Genomic DNA, 22,833 nt, shown 5'->3' with positions numbered 1-22,833 from the left:
TTTCTAATATGAGTATTGTTACTCCAGTTTTTCTTTGATTTTCATTTACATGTAATACCTTCTTCCATCTCCTCACTTTCAGACTGTATGTGACCTTAGATCTTTAGCGGGTTTCTGGTAAACAGCATATAAATTGGTCTTGCTTTTGTATCCATTCATTCAGTCTGTGCCTTTTGGTTGCGCATTTAGTCCATTTATATTTAAGATAATTATCAATATATATGTTCTTAGTGTCATTTTCATATTTTTTTTGGATTCGTTATTTTAGTCTTTGTCTTCCCTTCTTTTTTTATCTTTCATTGTTCTTTTATTATCTTCCATTATGATTTGATAACTAACTTTAATATTGTATTTGTTTTTTTTTTTCATTTTAGGTGTGTGTCTATTGTAGTTTTTTTTTTTTTTTTTTTTTTGGTTTGTGGTGCCCATTAGATTTTTATATATCCATCCATATATATATATATATTCAGAATTCTTTTTGGCTGCTGGTCTCCTAATTTCAAGTGCATTTTGAATGTTCTGCATTTGTCGTCTCCTCTTCTCATGCTTGCTAATTTTGATTTCATATTTGTCAATGGGTGATTTCCTACCTTTACCTGTGAGCTTTCTAATTTTCTTATTTTCTAATTGTAGCCTTTCCTTTTCTGCCTAGAGAAGTTCCTTTAGTAGTCATCATAAAGCTGGTTTGGAGGTGCTGAATATTCTTAGCTTTTGTTTTTCCTGAAAAGCTTTTGATTTCTTCATCAAATCTGAATGAGACTCTTTTTGCATAGAATATTCTTGGTTCTAGGTTTCTCCCCTTCATCACCTTAAATATATCTTGCCATTCTTATCTAGCTTGCAGTGTTTTTGCTGAAAAAAAAATCAGCGGTTCTGTTTATAGTGCTTCCACTCTATGCTATTTGTTGCTCTTCCAATGCATTTTTAAAATATTTTTCTTTGTTTAATTTTTGTAAGTTTGATTAGTATGTGTCTTACTCTGTTTCTCCTTGCATTTATCCTGTAAGGGACTCTCTGTGCATCTTCAACTTGAGTGAGTGTTTCCTTTCCCATATTAGAGACTTTTTTGGCTATAATTTCTTCAAATATTTTCTCTGGCCCTTTTTCTGTCTTTTCTCCTTCTGGAACCTCTATGGTGGAAATGTTGGTACATTTAATGTTATCCCAGAAGTCTCTTAGACTCTCTTCAATTCTTTTTGTTCTTTTTTCTTTATCTGCTTCTATTGCAGTAATTTCTACCACTCTGTCTTCCCCCTCACTTCATTATTCTGCCTCCATTATCCTGCTATTGATTCCTTCTAGTGTATTTTTCATTTCAGATACTGTTATTCATCTTTGTTTGCTTGTTCTTTAAATCTCCTAGTTCTTTGTTAAACATTTCTTATAACTTCTTGATCTGAGTCTCCAATCTTTTCCAATATGTTGGATTATCTTTACTATCTTCACTCTGAATTATTTTTTCAGGTAGATTCTCTATCTCCTCTTCATTTAGTTGTTTTTGTGTTTTAATCTTGTTATTTTGTCTGAAAGCTATTTCCTTGTTAACTCATATTGTCTAACTTTTTATGACAGAAGATGTGTAGATATAGCATCTAGTGCCCAGTCCTGGAATTATTTGGGTAGTGGCAGCTCACAGGAACCCAGAGCATATGATGGGAGAGTGGTATCACACTACCTCTCCTGGAGCTGAGTGGCTGCTAGGGATGGGGTCTGTGAAGAGGTGCAGTGGTTCATGGTTCACTGGACTGCTCTTGTAGCAGGGCAGGCTACTGGGTCTCCCATGATCCCTCCCATTATTAGACAGCTCTCAGGACTGTTTGCTGTAGCTTGCAGTGTCAGCAGCTGCTCCTGTAGTTCTTCCCTTTGCCATAGAGGCTCATGTAGCCTTGGGGGTGGACATCACTCCTAGGTCTCTTTCATTGCTGGGTGCTTTGCAGGAGTGCTCACTGTAGCCATTGGGGCAGGCACCATTCCTTCAGTCACTCCATTTATTTGGTCACTAAAGTGAGTACTCTCTAACCCAGATTTGGGGTCTGCCCTCTATATGTTGCTAGGCAATGCTCTCTGTAGCCACAGGGGTGCATGCCATTCCCACAATCCTTATCTTTGCTGAGCAGTTTTCAGGAAAGCTCTTTGTAACTTCTGGGGAAGGCACCATGGCCACTCAAATGAGTGCTTTCTGCAGCTGTTGGGGTGCATTGCATATCTGTGATTACTTTCTTTGCCAAATAGCTCATGGGTGTGATCTCTGTAGCCCTAAGGGCAGGGGCTGCTTCCCAGCTATTGCTAGGCAGCAGTTGCTTCTGCATTGTCTCCTGAAACTAGAGCAGGTGTTCTTTCAGACTCTATCACTGAGTCTGATCTCCAAAGCCCAAGTTTCCATTCCTAATCCTTTTCCATACCAGGATATGGTTGGGAAGAACTGTAACACTGACATTTTCTGGAAGAATGTTTCTGTTTTAACTGCTTTATACCAATTGCTGTGTTCTCCACCAAGATTCTGAAGTTCTTCCTCTGTCCTGGCTGATCTCATCACTGGTGGAGAGACTTCCCAGGCTGCAGGAGGTTTTCTTCTTTCCAGGCCCCTTCCAGGGGTGCTGGTCCCCTCCTGCTTCCTATCTTATTTTATCTTTCCTTTTTCTTATTTCTTTTGTCATACCCAGTTTTGTGAAGGAGATTTTCTTGCTCTATCAGAATTTTGAGGTCTTTTGCCAGAGTTCAGAAAATTGTCTTTGTGAATCATTCCACATGTAGATGCATTCTCAATGTATTTGTGGGAGTAAGTGATCTTCATGTCCTACTTCTCCAACATCTTCTCTTCCATATCCCATATTCTCTTTTAATTAGTTCCATTTACATAAGGAATGCTTGTTCTGAAATTTGATTAGTTCTGCTTTAATTTTATCTCGATATGGTCTAGGACTTATTCAGCCCTTCTTTCCCACTTTCCTTGTTAACAACAAGTTAGATGGCTGGCTAGGTAGACAGATAGGTAGATATTCAAAGAAATAAGAATATGCATTTTTCCTTAGAACCCCCCAAACCAACATTTCAGTGAGTTTTAAGAATATTAGCATAGGTTTTGTTCAGCAGAGCCTGTTACTAACTAGTTAATTTGGATCACCCTCACTCCCAATACAATAAACATTTTGGATAAATTGTTTATCAGTTAGCTGGCTAGAAAGTAAGAAAAAAAATTTAACACACAAAATAATGATTGTAAATCTGAAAGAGTGAGGCACTTGCCTAAGCTGAACCCTAGTGAAACTGAGCTTTGTTCTTTGTTCCATGGAGCACTGCAGACAGATACTAAGAACAAAATTAGGTGGGGATATAAGAGAAGATCCCTCATATTAAGCTGAAATCACCAATGGCCACAATCTCATTTTAAGAGTGAATAGGAAATAAACCTTAGAATAAGTATCTTTGTATTTCTTACAGAACTTAGCACATAGTCTTACATGTTATGAATGTTCAGTACATTTTTGAATGATTATTTTTCCTATAAGACCTTATATAATATAAATTTTTTTTCTGTTCTGAATTCATTGAGTATCCTACTGTACCAGGAAATGTGTACAAGCATGTAATAATAATAAAAAATCTCTTATTGGAATTTGAAGGGAAGAATTTCTGCAGGTCCTCCTTTCAGAAATTAAGCTTGCTAAAACTTATGATATAGATTTATGTTACACATTTATTTACTCAACAATCCAAAGAAATGAAATCCAGGAGAATTTTATTTCCCAAATGTTTCACAAAACCATTTTCCTATGTCAGTTTAACCTTCCCTGAGAGTCAACCTCATTGCATCTATTACAAATTATGGTCTGGATTCTGTACCACAAAAATCTTGGAAGTTTTGGTCAACCTTGTCATTTAATACTGTAGTCACCTTAGTGTATTTGGGGATTCATTTTCCTTTACTTAGCAAGTGATAATGTTGGTAGTGTATTCTATTTAAAATCCTCTTCTTATTGCAGAAGGGCAATGCTGGTTCTAATACACCTTTAAAAATACTCTCTACCCTAACTCTTTCCTCATTTCTTCTTTTTTTATTTTTTAAAATTAATTAAAGTATGGTTTATTTACAATGTTGTGCCCATTTCTACTATACAGAAAATATATTTACCTGTGTGATGATAGTATCAAACTCTAGTAAGTGAAATATTATGCTGAAGTCAAACCTTCTTCTTATCAATCAATTTTGTAATTTGTCATAGAAAGAAACATGGTTATCACTTTATAAACTCTGATTTTCCATTCTATCCCTATAAAATTGAATACACATGTCCCAATTGTTGCCTTTTTTATTGTTTAATAATTACTGAAGTACAGTTGATTTGCAATATTGTGATAAGTCAGGATGTATACCAGAGCAATTCAGTTATACTTCACTTCTATTCTTTTTCAGATTCTTTTCCCATATACATTATCATATAATTTTGGGTAGAGTTCTCTGTGCTATACAGCAAGTTCCCACTGGCCAACTATTCCATTTACCACAGTGTGAATATGCCAATCCCAAACCACCAGTCCCAACCTGTCCCCTATGGTAACCACAGTTTGTTTTCAAAGTCTATGAGCCTGTTTCTGTTCTGTAAATAAGTTCATTTGTATATATTTTTTTATTTCACATATATGTAATATCATATGATGTTCACTTTCACTGCCTAACTTTACTTGGTATGATAATCTTTAGGTCCTTGAAATAAACCCACACACCTGTGGTCAACTAATCTATTACAAAGGAGACAAGAATATACAATGGAGGAAAGAAAGTCTCTTCAATAAGTGGTGCTGAGAAAACTGGACAGCCATATATAAAAGAATGAAATTAGAACACTCTCTAATACCATACTCAAAAATAAACTAAAAAATAGATTTAAGACCTAAATATAAGACTTGATACTATAAAAATCTTAAAGGAAAACATAGGCACCACACTCTCTGGCATAAACCACAGCACTGTCTCCTCAGATCTACCTCTTAGAATAATAAAAATACAAAGAAATAAAAAAAACATAATTAAACTTAATTTTTTTCACAGCAAAGTAAATCATAAACAAAACAAAACACCACCCACAGAATGAGATAAAATATTTGCAAAGGAGGCAACTGACAAGGGATTAATCTCCAATAAATAACAAAACAACCCATATAGCTCAATATAGGAAAAAAAACAAACCACCTCATCAAAAAATGGGCAGAAGATCTAAATAGACATTTCTGCATGGAAGACATACAAATGGCCCAGAAACACATGCTCAGCATAACTGATAATTAGAGAAATGAAAATCAAAACTACCATGGATAACACTTTACACTGGCCAGAATTGCCATCACCCAAAATTCTACAGATAGTAAATGTTGGAAAGGGTGTGGAAAAAAGGGAGCCCCCTTACATTGTTGATTGGAGTGTAAATTCCTGCAACCACTATGGAAAACAGTGTGGATTTTCCTCAAAAAAGAAAATAGAGCTTCCATATGATTCAGCAATCCCAATCCTGGATATCTGTCCAGAGAAAACCATAATTGGAAAAGAAACATGAAGACTGGCATCTTTAATGAAGCACTATTTACAATACTCAAAACATGGAAGCAAACTAAATGCCCACTGAGAGAAGAGTGGATGATAATGTGGTACACATATACAATGGAGTATTACTCAGCCATAAAATAGAAGAAAATAATGCTATTTGTAGCAACATTCATGGACCAATTGTATATTTTACATATATTTATCACACACCTAAAACAATTTAGTTACCTTCTTAATTTGCACATATTATCTTCAACTAGAAGCAGTTTTAGGGATATGTGGTTAAAATGTGAGTTCCAGATTCATGTAGGTTTGTTCAATCCCCATCCCTGATTTAAGAGCTTTGCAACCTTGGGAACATTACTTCAACTCTCTCTACCTCAATTTCTTCATCTTGGAAATGAAGGTAATAATATGTATGGCATAGAGAAGTGAAAACTAAATGAATGTACTCATAAAGACCTTGACATGGGGGTAAGAACTCAAAAACGTAAGAGAAAAAAAGAAGATATTGATCCTCTTGAGGACACAGGCAGTGACTGATTTCTTACAATGTTCTAAGCACCTACTTTAAGACCCTAATACACCAGAAATGAGGTCTCATCATACTTGAAATTCCACCTTTCTCCTTCATAATTTCCCATAGTCCAATTTCTTTCTTACTTTTCTCACTGCTTATTGAGCTCATGCTTTATTCAAAATAATGATTTTGATTCAGAGTAATATATGTGAAGCCAAGTCCACACAATACATGAATCTGGATGACACTAAAATAAGTCAATTTAATAATGCTACCAAATTTTTATGTGAGTCTAGACATTACATTTTATAAATTATCCCAAACAAAAATAATTTACTAAAATATTTACTTTCTTGTTAGATGCCTTGGTGTTACAGAACATGTCTCCAGAAAGAAATCATCATTCAATATTTTGATGTTTCTGTCTATCCAGATGTTTTGGATTCCTTTATTGAACACCTGCTTAGTCAACAGAATTCTCTAAATATTTTTGTAACAAAATGTTCTATTATTTTCCCTGATTGAAATAGTTTTGTGATAAGATTCAGAGCTTTATTTTAATTTTTCTTCTTAGGTCTTGTTTTTCTTTCTTGAGTCTATAAAAAAATATTTTTCTGGAAATCACCTTAATATGAGTTTGTAGAAATTTTTATTTTTATTTCTCCATCGATCAGAAAATTCTTGAATTAGTTTAGCTATAAAAGACTCAGTTGAGTTCTCCTAGAGCATTCAAAGTACAGATATGACCTCAGGCTAGTTGATATTTGATTTAATTATTCTTCCTTTTCTTTCAGCCCGGAGATTCAATTTAACCACAACTAAAATAGTTTTCTCATATTTGGTCAGAGAATTTAAAAGCATTTTTTTGTCTTCCATTCTTGGTACCACCAGGCACCAAATGTTAATAGCAACCTGACTGATGACTCCCAAACTTACCAGCTAGAAAAGAATGGAAAGCTTAATGCACTGAACAATCTAGAAATAAGTAGCTCTATCAGATTACTTTTTCAACACTTGCTTTTTCAACATTGCTAAATCCTATTGCATTTCTGAGCCCATCAGTTTTACAAAATGACTTAGAGGAGTTCCCATTGTGGCACAGCAGAAACGAATCCGACTAGGAATTATGAGCCTGCAGGTTCGATCCCTGGCCTTGCTAAGTGGGTTGAGGATCTGGCATTGCTGTGAGCTGTGGTGTAGGTCACAGCACAGCTCAGATCCTGCATTGCTATGGCTGTGGCATAGGCCGGTGGTTACAGCTCCGATTAGACCCCTAGCCTGGGGACCTCCATATGCTGTGGGTGAAGCCCTGAAAAGACAAAAAAGACCAAAAAAATGACTTAGAGTAGCCTACTTGCTTTCTGAAGAGATAGGTTAACTTCCATGAATGGCTCAGCTCATTTGAAATGACTGTTCAGATTTTCTAAACTGATACATCATATCCTCACATGAAATACACTTTTGCCCTTTCCTATAAATTTTGTGCAGGAGAATACAGCATTATTCATTGAGTTTCTCTCTCTTCTTGAGATAATCATATCCTTAGGGGATTATATGGAAAAGATGTATTAAACCTCTAATAATCCCCAAGAGTGTGATTTCCTTATGGTAATTATACCCTCCTTCCCAGATGTTTTATAAATTATACTATTATTATGGTGACTTATTGATCAAATACAACAGAGATATCTGATAATGTAGTTAATTCACCTTATCATGCTTTAATAAATAATGTAGGAAGGATGACTTCTGCAGTGAGCTTGTCTAAAGATGCCAAGCATCCAAAGAGAAAATATCTGTATTACAGCTAATATTAATTTGAAGAGCTTAAGGTAAGCTAAATAAATATTAAAATCAGATATTTTGCCCTGAATGATGAAAAAAATGATATATCAAACAAAGCAAACTATATTAAAGCACACATCCCTCTTCAGCCACTTGAAGAACAGTTTGCTCATCCAAATGAGAACATTTGGCAGTCTTTTGAGGTATAAATACAGATACCTGAGATTTGTCATTTCTTTATTTCTGGACTTGTTCCTATCCTTGTATCTAATGTAACTGTTATAAGGTTGAATCAATACGTGTTTGAAACATTGGCTATTATACAAAGAATGAATTTCCCATGATAAATGATTAACATCAACAATTTTTTCTCTCATTCACTTTCTTGAAGATTCCCAGCTTTTTCTTTTAGCTTTTTGTATATCCAAAGACTCTATTGATTAGTGCTTGGCAGATCACTCTGATTATAATTAAAAACCATCATTGCATACATGCAGAGCTCCTTCATTTAATGGTATAGTGATATGCTAAATACCTAATTAAGGAATATTCTTCAGAATGTAACCATGATGCAGAATCCTATTAAACAAAGAATAACTTAAGCAGCATTCAACTGTTTTATGCAAAGAAACAAAAAAGAGTACCTGGTTCAGAAGTTTCATGGGATGTATTATAAGAAATAAGTCTGGAATATATGATTGAGCAAGGACCATGTGCTGAGCTTTGTGTTAAGTGCTGTGCTCTCCAAGTTGATAACAGTACCTGCCACAAAGTAAGTATTCAAATTATGCATAATAAATGGATAAAATAACAGAGGAGCCAGGCCAGTTAGAAAGTTTGAGGAAACTAAACACTAAGTCATTTGGAAAAAGATCAAATTAATTAATTCACTAAAAAAGACAGTAGGTGTTTAAAACATTTGGATGACATTATTATTCAATTATTATTTAATTGTTACTTCACTTTTATTGTGAGTGACTGGGCATATTCCCAACAGGAATTTGGACAAAGTAAATCCAAATTTATTGCAAAATGGAGTTGCAAGAGGTAGAGAACAGAAAGAAAAAAAAAAAAGAAGATGAAGCCAACTACCACATGATAAAGAATATCTGTAAGTAATGATGGAAGTCTAGATTTTAAAGATGAAAATATTGAGCTCTCCATTTTCCTATGCGGCCCAAGGCAGAATAGTCATTGATTACCTACTGTGTAAGAGACATAGAGCCAGACCTTGATTTATTTAAAAAAAGAATAAAACTTAATGCCTATTTTCTCAATGTGTTTTCAACTAAGTGGTAATATAGAATATAAAGGTGGATGACAACTTCTAAATGAACAGTTCATTAGTTTTCTATTGCTGCTATAGTAAGTTTCTATGAATATAATGGCTTAAAACAACATAAATTTATGATCTTACAGTTCTAGAGGTAAAAGTACAATATAGATCTCACTGGGTTCAAATCAAGGTATGGGCAGGATTGCATTCCCTTTATTCTTTTTTGGTGTCAAGGAAAATATATTTATTTGCCTTTTCCAGCTTCTATAGAGTCTTTGCCCCTTTTCCCAATCTTCAAAGCCAGTAATGGTGGGATCGTCTCATATGGCATCACCACTGCACTCTCTCCTGCTTGTTTTTCCTGGTTTTAAACACTCTTGTGATATTTTGTGAATCTGGATAATCGAAAATAATCACTCTATTTTAAAGTCAAAATATAGAACACATTTCCAACTACAAATTTAATTTCCCTTTGTTAAGTAGATTCTGGAAATAAAAATTAAATATTTTTTGGGGGTGGGGAATTATTCTGACCACCACAAGCAGAATCTCAATGTCTATTTTAAATTTGGACAATGAACTTTGGGTTTTGTTTTCATATCAAACAATACTGAAGAAATAAAGAGGAAATTAACATTAAAAGTCTTCTCCCTTTTAGTCACATTTATGTCATATTTTCAATGAAATGTTTTCCTACAGAACAAGTATAGAGATTGATAATGGAAATATACTGTCAGAAGGCTGAAGAAATGTAGAAACACTCTAGTGGAAACAATCAGAATAAGGTATTGGACAAATACTCTAGCCACCAATATACAAACAAAATAAATACACAAACAAATTATAAAAGGAAAATCTGTCTTATTTAAGTTGTAGTAAATTCACTCCTGTGTAGCAATGTTGTCCAAATGTGACCTGTGCTCAAATGTTTTCCTAGAAGTGAGAAAATTCAACTATATTTTTGGATTAAGGCTTTGTGTCTCAGGATTTTCTCACTAATATAAAAGAAAATATGTGTAATTGATGCCAAAAATTTGTAACAATGCAACCCAAGGAAATAGTTTAATGAAAACTAAAAGTAAGGTTATATCTGTAAGGGTGCATCCAAAGAAATAAAAATAGTAGGAGATATAGATTAAGAGACTTGTTGCAAAGAATTGGGTAGGAAATCTAAGATTCATTGAATATGACCATCAGTAAGGGAATATAAACATTTGGGTGTAAGTTGAGGTCCACATGTTTAATTTTTTCTTCTTCAAGGAAGCCTCAGATCTGCTCTTAATGCATTTAAATGGATTAAATTATCATCAAATTATCTGACATAATCTCCCTTACTTAAAGTCAATCTCTAATAGACTTTAATCATATATGTACAATACATTCTCCTTAAACCATACTTAATCTGCTAATAAAGACAATAACAAATTCATTCTTCACCTAACCCAAAACAACTATCCTGCATAAAAACATGCTAAGTCTTTCCCATGAATAGGATGCAAAAATCCTTGGACGATACTCACTCTTATCCTTAATATCCTATAACTTAAACACTGTTACAAAATTAACTATATTAAAACACCTTAGCTATAAAGTCATGAGAGGAAAGAACACAAAAATATTTTTTAATATACTACTATATACTATTATTACAGTTATTATTTTACTATTATATATTATATAGTGTACACTATCATATTGTATATTATGTATATAAATTCATAACAAAAGCAAGAATACATGCTCACAACTATTACAGTTCTAATTTATCTAACTGGTCACATGGTTTTAACTGGTGTTTTTAGGTATTTTTTCCACTACCCATTCAATATTCCCTTTGCATTCAGCAAGCTCCTCAGCTTGACCCAAAGTTGTATTCCTAAAATGTATGGGCCATAAGCAACAATGCCTGAATTGGGTTGTTGTATTGACTTTTAATCACAGGGTATAGTATTACTAAAAGATGCTTTAAGGAATATCCTGTATTCTAGACCTCTTTTTACCTCCATTTTATAGCAGGAAAAAATTTTCTCCTTGGTAGTCTGGGTCAATCACCCCAGCCAATACCATAATCGCTCCCTTTGCTTATTGATTCAGAGAAAATGAAAGTCCAAAGTGATTGTGTGGCAATTTTAACTTCCAGTTCAATGTAATGATTATTGTGTCTCCAGAAGCATTCTTTCATTTGGAGTTAAGATCTGGCCCAGCAGAGAATAAGGCTGTGCTGTTGGGAAGCAAAATTATTGCTAGTGGATCACTAAGGGTAAAAGTAGAACTTACTCCTGTTTCTATATCTTCATTCCTAGATTTGTGAATCTTGGTAGAAGCAGTACCAAATATTAAGCCTTTCTTTAGAGAACATATAGCATCCTGGAATACATTGCTTCAGTCCTTCAAGGTATTACAACATAACTAGCACTGTAACTGAATCTTCTGAAGGCCGTTTTACCATTCTATAAAGCCAGCTGCTTCAGAACAGTGAAAAATATGAAGACCAGTGAATTCCGTAAGCATAAATCCATTGTCACACTTCATTTGGGGTGAAGTGAGTTCTATGATCAGAACAATGTTGTATGGAAGTCTAAAGAGAGTAGTTTTGGCAGAAGCATTGCATATACAGAAGAAAATTTTGAATCCAAAATGTCTATTACAGTAATAGAAAAGCATTGCACTGCTCTTCCATGATGAAAGCAGTCAAATACAATCAATCTGCCATCACCCTATGGAGTAGTGCCATCACCCTATGGAGTAGTGCCGTAGCAGGCACTCAGTGTTGGTATCTGGTGGTATGTTGGATACTCAGCAATGGCTGTAGCCAGGTCAACCTTGGTGAGTTGGAAGTAGATGTTGCTAAGCCAATGTATAACTTTTATCTACCACCGTTTCACTTTGTTTATGAGTCCATTGAACAATTATAGAAGTGGCTAGGAAAAGAAGTTGATTGGTATCCTCAGAATAGGTTATATTATCCACTTCATTATCTTCCAGATTGCTGAACACACATGGAGGTCCTGAGAGGACAGCATACCTGGAGAGGGCATGAAAGTTCCATGACCCTTCCCCATAACTTACCTTATAAGTCTCCTTATTGGACTGTTCATTCGTATTCTTTTATCCCTTCTATAATAAACCAGCACATGCAATTGTATCTCTGATTTCTGTGAACCAATCTAGCAAACTGTCAAACATAAAGAGGGAATTATGGAAGTCCTGGTTTATATCTTGTAGGTCAGAAGTATAGGTGACAACTTGGGACTTGGCAGTAATTGCAATGGGAGTAGTCCTGTGGAACTGAGATTTAACTTATGCAATCTGGTACTAATTCCAGGTAGATAGTGTCAGAATTGAGTTGGATTTTGTGAAACTCAGCTTGTGTCAGAGAATTATTTGATGTGTGGAACATCCACACACCTAGTGTCAGAAGTGAAGTAAAGAGTAGGTTGAAATAAAGGTAAAGTGTTGTTGTTGTTGTTGTTTTCCTGGACAATATAGCTGTTTAGAAACTACTCCACACTTACTGGATTTCTTTACTCAATAATTTTTATCTAGTCTAGGTATGATTTTACCATATGCTTGTTATATTGATTGTATATTACATTGAGATTATTACGTTATACAGTAATTTTCTGTGCAATGTATGTATTTCCTCCACTTTTATAAATTAGATATGTACTCTCTTCTTTGAAATGGAGTTAACCACCATGTGTATAATAACTCTGTGTAAGACTATTTTTCAATTTGATCTTTTTATCTTATTTTGCATTCTATAGAAACAAAGTCCCTTGTCAGTTGCATTATTCTTGTAATGAACTCACATGAGCTCTTTCACATTTGAAAATTATCAGCAATGAATTAACCACAACCTATAATGTTTTTTGTCATCTACAGATTTTCTTTTGTTTGTTTTACTCTGATGCTTCCTAAAAGCTTCTGCAATCTACTGCAGATTGCTTTATCTTCAACAAAGGTGTCCCAGAGTCCAATGGAAAAGGACTATAAAAGTTATATCTGAATACCGTCTTCTGATGACATAACTTTGACAACTTTGAGACTGTATCAGTGAACTGAGTCAGGATTTCCAGAACTCCAGTGGAGAACCAGATGAGTTCATGAGACTACTGACCCAAGATGCAGGTGAACATAGAGCTAAATGAATGGTTGAGGGATAACTGTAGCTGTGTTTAAAATATTGCTGATTCTATTTTAATGTTCCATTTCCTGGATATATAAAGAAGCCCTTTCTCCTTCTTATCTACAACACATTACAATTTAGTAGACTATCTTGTAAACTAAACTGAAGCATTTGTAAGTGATATGTTATTCTCCCTGTATGACTCATCCAGAATTCAGAAACTCCTACTGAATATTTTAATTTTCATGGCAATTAGCTTTTCCATGGGTTGATAAGCATTTATCTTTCTTTTCATTATAACATAATAGAAACAATGATTATGCAACCAAGGCCTTGCCATGGGTGTCATATTTGAGAATCATGCTCATTTAATCATCTGTGACCAGATACTTCTAAGGAGCTAAGGTTTACTTTATTCACTCAATGCTTTAAAAGCCCTCATAGGAAAACTTATCTGGTGCCTGGTTTTCAGGGTCAGTCTGCAGATAAATAAGGAATGTCCTTTACTGGCAGGCATAGGAAGATTAGATTATTCAGGGCCTCAAAAAGAGAGAAATTTACCCAAGCTATTACATAGTGCTAGTGAAACCTGATAGAAAATATTTGCTTTTATTTCCTATTTTCAAGTGTTTTTAAAAGTTCAATCTTAGATTCCTTATGAAAACTTTCAATAAAGCAAATTTAAGAAAGATTATATGGCAAATTAACACTTATTGCACTTGTATAAATAATAGGCCAAATAGAATGAGATCACTCTTAATTTTATGACCATGAATTTTTTTTTTTTTTTGGAAAATTGTTTCTATTCAAAGTAGGGAGATTGTAGAAAAAAATTACGTTTTGTCAAGTGTTTAACTAAGATACTCCTTGATATTTCAGTCTAAGTATCCATTTCATTTGCACAAGGGCTTGTGGTGTCCTTAAAATGATATTAGCCCTTATACAAAATCATGGTCTAGAAAATAGCCTGCAGAGCGTCAAGCAAATCTAAATCCTTAATGTGACTTCCCCACAGGTCTTATGATCAACTGTCTATCCCACCTCCCAGGATCTTCCCCTTGTGTTCTTCCTAAATAAGATTGTCATGGAGTTTACCAAAAACCAACTACATTTCATTTGAATTGACCAATTTTAGCCTGGGAGCCCCAAAGCACTCAGCATACAGCCCCTAAAAAGTCATGTGGCCTGAGGTCTTGTCTCTTTGCATGTACTCTGCCTTAATCATTTTATGTGACCCCTTGTGGCATGCAGTGTACTTCCTCCAGGACCTGTGAGATTAGAACCTTTCCTTAAACCATATACAAAGGTAAACTCAAATTTAATTAAAGACCTAAATGTAAAACCTGAAACAATAAAACTCCTAGAAAAGAACATAGACATAATACTCTTTGACCTAAACCACAGCAAATGTCTGTTTGTTTGTTTGTTTTTGAGCTGTCTCCAAGGCAAAATAAATAAATAAATAAATAAATGCATGTGTAACTGGGGCACCATGCTGTACAGTAGAAAAAAAAATTGTATCAGGGAAATAACAATTATAAATAAATAAATAAATAAATAAATAAACAAATGGATCTAATTACATTTAAATTCCTTGTGGTGGAATAGGAGGATGTGGAGTTCACTTCTTCCCTCAAATGCATTAAGGATATATGTACATTAAGGATATAAATGGAACAATCCTAGCAGGATATCTGCTAAACACTCACGGAAGAACTCAAACAGCTGAAAGGATAAGAGGTCACTCCAAGCAACCAATAGGACAAAAGGAAAAAAAAAAAGAGGGAGCTAAAGGACAGGGGAAGTTGCCATTGAATAGTCCTCTAACTAGTAGGGAGACCAGCTGGGACAGATTTGAGGCTCAGAGGAAAGCAACTACAGCCAGTCTGTGGCAGTTTGGACAGAATGAAATATACGTGGAAGGTCTGTTCAATCACCCTGCATGACCAAGGCTGAGACATGTGTCCCCTGATATGGGCGGGTATTGAGTGCTAGAGTGTGGGGCTTGGAGAGCCAACCTGGGGAATATGACAGCTTTTGGCTCTGCAAGACAGCCTGGAGGAGTAAGCCTGGTCAGCACCACAACCACGGATATTTGAGAAGTAGGCCCAGACTGCCATAGAGGCCAAGTGCCATTATTAGATGACATGTTAGGGCTGGGGCCACCATTGTAGCCTCCATCCTCACTAGTCTACTCCCTCTTGGGCTCCAGCGAAGGCTCCTGCCTGGGTTGGATTATACCCACCTATCACCATTATTTCCCCCTCCTGCCAGAAAAGGCCCACACATGCCCCAATCATAGTGCCACTCACCTCTTTGTACACCCTTCTCATTGTCCTGCCCCCTACCACCCGAATAGGCTCCTGTGCACCTGTTGCCTTAGGAGAAGTTGCCAGTGGATTGTCCACATGTAGAGGTGGGGCTGAAAATATAATTGAGCCCCAAGGGCCATGCAACTATGGAGGAAGAGCTAAAACTTCTCCCCAGATGTGAGAACTGTGGATTTACTCCTCAAATGTTTTCCCTTATAAATTCAGCACTGAGGAAACATCCAAAAGGACAACTAGCTTTCCTGCAGTTGAAAGCAGTCTAGCTTTAACAACTGTGGGCTTTATGGGTGCATAAAAATGGGAGTTGGACAAGGCCAGAGTCTGAGCTGTCTCCCTACCTCCCACAGTGGGCACAGGTACCTGAATACTGTAGCACAGGGTCCTGATCTCAGTAGATCTGTGCTGGTAGGCAGGTGAAAATGAGCTTGAGAGATATCAGGGTCAATTACTGGCATACCTATTATTAAGGTGGGGCCAAGAGCAGTGCCATAAACAATATACTTTGTGATCTCCCCAATAGGTGAAAGGTGACACAACAGAGCATTCTTATAGGTGAACATGTCCAACAGAGTAATACTTAGTGGCTCCTCTCAGCAGGCATGCTGAAATCCCACCTACCTCACACCATGGATCAGAAGCACAGCAAATAGATCTGATGGGGTTCTACAACAAGGGAACAGACACTTCCCAGTATAGTGCTGTGACAACAACTGAAAAATAGCCCAGGTACAACATACAATGCAGGGTCTGATCGCCATGTCAGTCACACCTCCCATCAAGGGGATAATGGCCAGCATACACTGAAGAAGGATGTTGCAGGCACCCAAACCATAAACGACACTCACACTAAAAATTTGTTAAACACTAGAAACATGCCTAAAGTTGTACTGAGCCCACCGTCACCTCTAAATACACCCCTTTACACATCCCTGCCCAACAGCTCCATCTACCACTAGGAAGACACCAGAAGCAAGAAAAACTAAAATCCTGCATGCAGCATAAGGAAGAAAACACAAACATAGAAATTTAGAAAATAATCAAATGACAGAGTTATATGTTTCAGAGGAAGGAACATGATAAAAACTCACAAAAACAACAAAATAAGGAGAAGATAGGCAACCTACCTAAAAAATATTTCAGAGTGTTGATAGTAAGGATAACCCAAGATCTTAGAAAAAGAAGAGAGGCATAGATCATAACATTTAAAAACAAAGATGGTAATACAATATCTGAAATGAAAAATATACTGGAAGAAACAAACAGCAGAATAACTAGGGCAGAAGAATTAATGAGTCAGATGGAAGACAGATTGATGGAAATTACTGACACAGAACAGAATTAAGACAAAGAATGAAAAGAAATGAGAACAATATAAAAGACCACTGTAACAACATTAAGTATGAATACTCACATTATAAAAGTCCCAGAAAGAGAGAGAAAGAGAAAGAGCTGGAGAAAATATTGAAGAGATAATAGCCAAAACTTCCCTACCATGGGAAAGGAAACACTCAAGTCTAGGAAGCACAGCAAGTCTCATACAGAATTAACTCAATGAAAAACACATTGGGACACATATTAAACTGACTAAAAATTAAAGACACAGAGAATATTAAAAGTATCCAGGTTATAGCAACTAATATCATACAAGGGAAACTTGCAAGGATATCAATTGATTTTTCAGTAGAAACTGTTAGGTCAGAAGGGAATGGCATGACATATTTAAAGTGACAGAAAGTCTAAAAATGAACACTCTACATAACAAGGCTTTCCTTCAGATTCAATGGAGAATTTAAAAGCTTTACAAATAAGCAAAAGTAAGATGACTCAGCACCACCAAATGAACTTTACAGAAAATGATAAAGGAACTTCTCTAGGCAAAGAAGCAAAGGGTAAAACTAGAAATAAGAAAATTACTAATGAGAAAGTGCACTGGTAAGGGAAATACATAATAGGTAGAAAATCATCTATACACAAATATGATATCAAAACCAGCAATTGTGAAAATAGGATAGTATAAATACAAAATTTTGTAAACACTTTTGAAATTAAGAGACCAGGATCTTAAAATAATCTTATGTATATATATATAGACTGGTATATCAAAACCTCATGGGAAATAAAAAGCAAAAAACTACAACACACACACATAAAACAGAAAAATCAATCTAAATAACATATAAAAAATAGTCATCAAATCACAAGAGAAGAGAACAAAAGAGGAAGGGAAAAATACCCCCAAATAATAAATCCCTCAAAATAAAAAAAAGTCAATAACAAATGTATCAATAATTATCTTAAATGTAAATGGATTAAATGTCCCAACAAAATGATAGGCTTCATGAATAGATAAAAAACAAGACCCATATATGTGCTATCTACAAGTGACCCACTCCAAATTTTGGGACACATACAGACTGAAAGTTAGAGGATGGCAGGAAATACTTCATGCAAATGGACATCAAAAGAAAGCTAGCATAGCAATATTCATATCAAACAAAATAGAAATTTCAAGCATCTACTCTGACGACAATGGCATGAAACTTAAAATCAACCACAGGAAAAGAAATGAGAAAAATTGACTACATGGAAAATAAACAATACTACTAAAAAACCAATGGGTCAACAAGGAAATTAAAGGAAAATTAAACAATACCTTGAGACAAATGACTATGAAAACACAATCATTCAAAATATATGGGATGCCTCAAAAGCAGTGCTTAGAAGGAAGTTCATAGCAATACAGGCTTTCCTTAAAAAAGAAGAAAAGTCTCCAATCAACAACTTAACCAACCACCTGAAAGAATTAGAAAAAGATGAACAAATGAAACCTTAAGTTATCAGGGGAAAGGAAATCATAAAAGTCAGAGAGGATATCAATAAAATAAGAGATTTTTTTAAACAGAAAAAAATAAAACTTAGATCTTGTTCTTTGAAAAGGTAAACAAAATTGACAAACCTCTGGCCAGACTCAACAAGAAGAGAGAGAGAACCCAAATAAACGTAATAAAAAGTAAAAAGGAGATACCTCAACAGATACTGAAGTAGCACAAAAAAAAGAGACAGAAAATATTATGAACAATTATATGCCAACAAATTTGACAACCTAGAAGAAATGAACAACTTTCTAGAGACATACAGTCCACCATAACTGAATCAAGAAGAAACAGATTGTTTAAACAGACAATCCCTAGAAATTAAATTGACTATGTAATAAAAACACTCCCTACAAACAAAAGTCTAGGATCAGATGGCTTCACAGATGATTTCTACCAGATATACAAAAAAGAAATTTTACCCATCCTTCCTAAACTTTTCCAAAAGGTTAAAGAAGGAGCACTTCCAAACATTCTATGAAGCCACCATCACTCTAATACCAAAACTAGACAAAGTTACTACCAATAAAGAAAATTATAAGCCTGTATCTTTGATAGATATAGACAGAAATATTCTCAACAAAATTTTAGTCAACTTAATAAAACAATAACACGGAAAAAAAGATCATTCATCACAAGCTAGTATGAATAATTTCAAGTTCACCAGGATGGTGAACATAAACAACATCATAAACAACATAACAAAAGTCAAAAACCACATGATCATCTCAATGGATGCAAAAAATCATTTGTCAAAATCCAACATCATTCATGATAAAAACTCTCACCAAAGTGGGTATAGAAGGAACATATTTTAACAAAATTAAAGCTGTTTATAAAAAACCCAGAGCCAATGGAATACTCAATGTGGAAAACCTGAAAATCTTCCCTCTAAAATCTGGAACAAGACAAGATTGCCCACCTTTCACCACTTTTACTCAACATAATATTGGAAGTCCTAGCTGCAGCAATCAGAAAAACAAAAGAAATAAGATGTACCCAAATTGAAATAAAAGAAGTAAAATTGTCACTATATGCAGGTGACATAATACTATTTATAGAAAACCGTAAGCATGCCCTCCACACAAAATTACTCAAACTGATCAACAAATTCAGCAAAGTTGCAGGGTACAAGATTAAGTCAGAAATTGAAGGCATTTCTCAGAGTTCCCATCAAGGCTCAGTGGATACCAACTAGTATTCATGAGGATGTGGGTTCGATCCCTGGCCTTGCTCAGTGGGTTAAGGTTCTGGTGTTGTCCTAAGCTATGATGTAGTTCACAATGGCAGCTCAGATCCCATGTTGCTGTGGTGATGGCATAGGCCAGGTACAACTCTGATTCGATCCCTAGATTGGGAACCTCCATATGCTGTGGGTGCAATCCCAAAAAGACCAAAAAAAAAAAAAAAAAGAAATGTCCGTATACTACAGTGAAATATTAGAAGAGGAATATAAAAATAATAACTATTACAATTGCACCCAGAAAAATTGAATACCTAGGAATAAACCTGACCAAGGAGGTGAAAGACTTATATGCTGAGCTATAAAACATTAATCAGGGAAATTAAAGAAAATTCAATGAAAAGGAAAGATATCTCATGCTCCTGGATTGGAAGAATTAACATCATTAAAAAGGCAATACTACCCAAAACAATCCATAGCTATAATATGATCACTATCAAATTACCCATGACATTTTTCATAGAACTAGAAGAAACAATCCAAAAATTTACATGGAACCATAAAAGACCCGGAACTGCCAAAGCAATCTTGAGAAAAGCAAACAATCAGGAGGCAAAACTCCCAGATTTCAGACAATATTACCAAGCTATGGTAATTAAGACAGCGGGGTATGTACTGACACCAAAATAGACATGTGGACCAATGGAACAGAATAGAGAGTCCAGAAACAAACCTGGACACCTATGGTCAATTAATCTTTGAGAAAAGAGACAAGAATATAAAATGGAAAAAAGTGTCTTCAGCAAGTGGTGCTGGGAAAACTGGACAGCTGCATGTAAATCAACTAAACTAGAATACACCCTCACACAATGCACAAAAGTAAACTCAAAATTGATTAAAGATTTAAACATAAGACACCTTAAAACTCCTAGAAGAGAACATAGGCAAAACATTCTGACATCAACCATACAAATGTTTTCTTAGGTCTCCCAAGGCAATAGAAATAAAATAAATCAATGGGACCTAATCAAACATACATGCTTCTGCATAGCAAAGGAAACTGTAGGGAAAAAAGAGAGAAAACCTGTGGAACGAGAGAAATTGTTGCAAATGAAGCAACTGACAAGGGCTTAGTCTCCAAAATATACAAATAACTCATACAACTCAACAACAAAAAAAATCCAAATGAAAAATGGGTAGAAAATATAAACAGACATTTATCCAAAGAAGACAAATGGATGGACAAAGGGCACACATGAAAAAATGCTCAACATCACTAATTATTAGAGACATGCAAATTAAAACTACACATCATTCAGAAGGGATATCATTATTAAGTCTACAAATAACAAATTCTGGATATGGTGTGGAGAAAAGGGAACCCTTTTATGCTGTTGGTGGCAATGTAAATTGGTATAACCACTATGAAAAACAGTATGGATTTACTTCAGAATACTAAATGTAGAACTACTGTATGATACAGAAACCCACTCCTGGGCATATATCCAAACATGCTTTCATTCAAAAAGATATGTATACCCCTATGTTCATTGCAGCACTATTCACGACATCCAAGACATAGAAACAAACAAAATGCCCACTGACAGACAAATGTATTAAGAAGCTCTGGTACATATACCCAATGAAATACTACTCAGCCATAAAAAGAACAAAATAATGTCATTTGCAGCAACATGGATGGAACTAGGAATTCTCATACTAAGTGAAGTGAGTCAGAAAGACAGTCAAATGCAATATGATAGCACATATTAGTGGAATCTAAAACTTGGCACAGATGAATCTATCTACAGAACATAAATAGACTCACAGATATGGAGACCATACTTGTGGTTGCCAAGGGGGATTTGGAGGAAGTGAGATAGACTGGGAGTTTGAGGTTAGTAGATACAAACTATTACATTTAGAATGGGTAAGCAGTGAGGTCCTGCTGTATCTCACAAGAACTATATCCAGTCACTTGTGATAGAACATGGTGAAAGATTATATAAGAAAAATAATGCATATATATTTATGGCTGGCTCACTATGCTGTATAGCAGAAATTGACAGAACATTGTAAATAAACTGCTGTGATTTTTTAAAAAATTCTACAAATAATCAAGAGAGTGCAGCAACAAGGTAACCCTCCTATACACTTAGTGGCAAAGTAGATTAGTACAGCTGTTATGGAAAACAGTATGTAGGTTCCTTTAAAAAGTAAAGACAGAACCACAATATGATCCAGCAATCCCACTCCTGGGTATCTATCTGGAGAAAACCATAATTCAAAAATATATATGAACCTCAATGTTCAATGCAGCACTCTTTACAAAGCCAAGACATGGAAATATCCTACATGTGCACTGATAAATGAATGGATAAAGAAAATCTGGTACATATATACAATGGAATATTATTCAGACATAAAAAGGAATGAAATAATGCCATTTGCAGCAATGTGGATGGAACTAGAGATAATCATACTAAGTGAAGTATGTCAGACAGTGAAAGATAAACACAATATGATATCATTTATAGATTGAATCTAAAAATGATACAAATAGACTTATTTACAAAACAGGAACAGATACATAGTCTTCAAAAACAAACTTATGCTTATAAAATGGGACGTTGTGGGAGGGATGGATTAGGGGCTTGACATTGGCATACTCACACTATGGTATATGGTGGGAACTTGAATAGCCTAGGAAATGCTACTCAATAATCTGTAATAACCTATATGGGTAAAGAAAGTGAAAAAAATGGATATGTGTATATAATTGAATCAATTTGATGTGCAGCAGAAATGATCAGAACATTGTAAATCAACTATAGTTCAATTACACTTAAATTAAAAAAGCAAAAGTAACTGTAAAAATGTCTGGAAAGAATAAATCTGGGAGAGTTCCCATCGTGGTGCAGTGGAAGCAAATCCAACTAGGAACCATGAGGTTGCAGGTTCAATCCCTGGACTCACTCAGTGGGTTAAGAATCTGGCATTGCCATGATCTGTGGTGTAGGTCGCAGATGCAGCTTAGATCCCATGTTGCTATGGCTGTGGTGTAGGCCAGCAGCTGTAGATCAGATCTGTGGTGTAGGTCACAGATGCAGCTTAGATCCCATGTTGCTGTGGCTGTGATGTAGGCCAGCAGCTGTAGCTCAGATTCAATCCCTGTATGCAGCCTTAAAAAAAAAA

The sequence above is a fragment of the Sus scrofa genome, chromosome 1 (assembly GCF_000003025.6).
Source record: "Sus scrofa isolate TJ Tabasco breed Duroc chromosome 1, Sscrofa11.1, whole genome shotgun sequence".
Lineage (NCBI taxonomy): Eukaryota > Metazoa > Chordata > Mammalia > Artiodactyla > Suidae > Sus > Sus scrofa.
Note: the sequence above shows the minus strand (reverse complement) of the source record.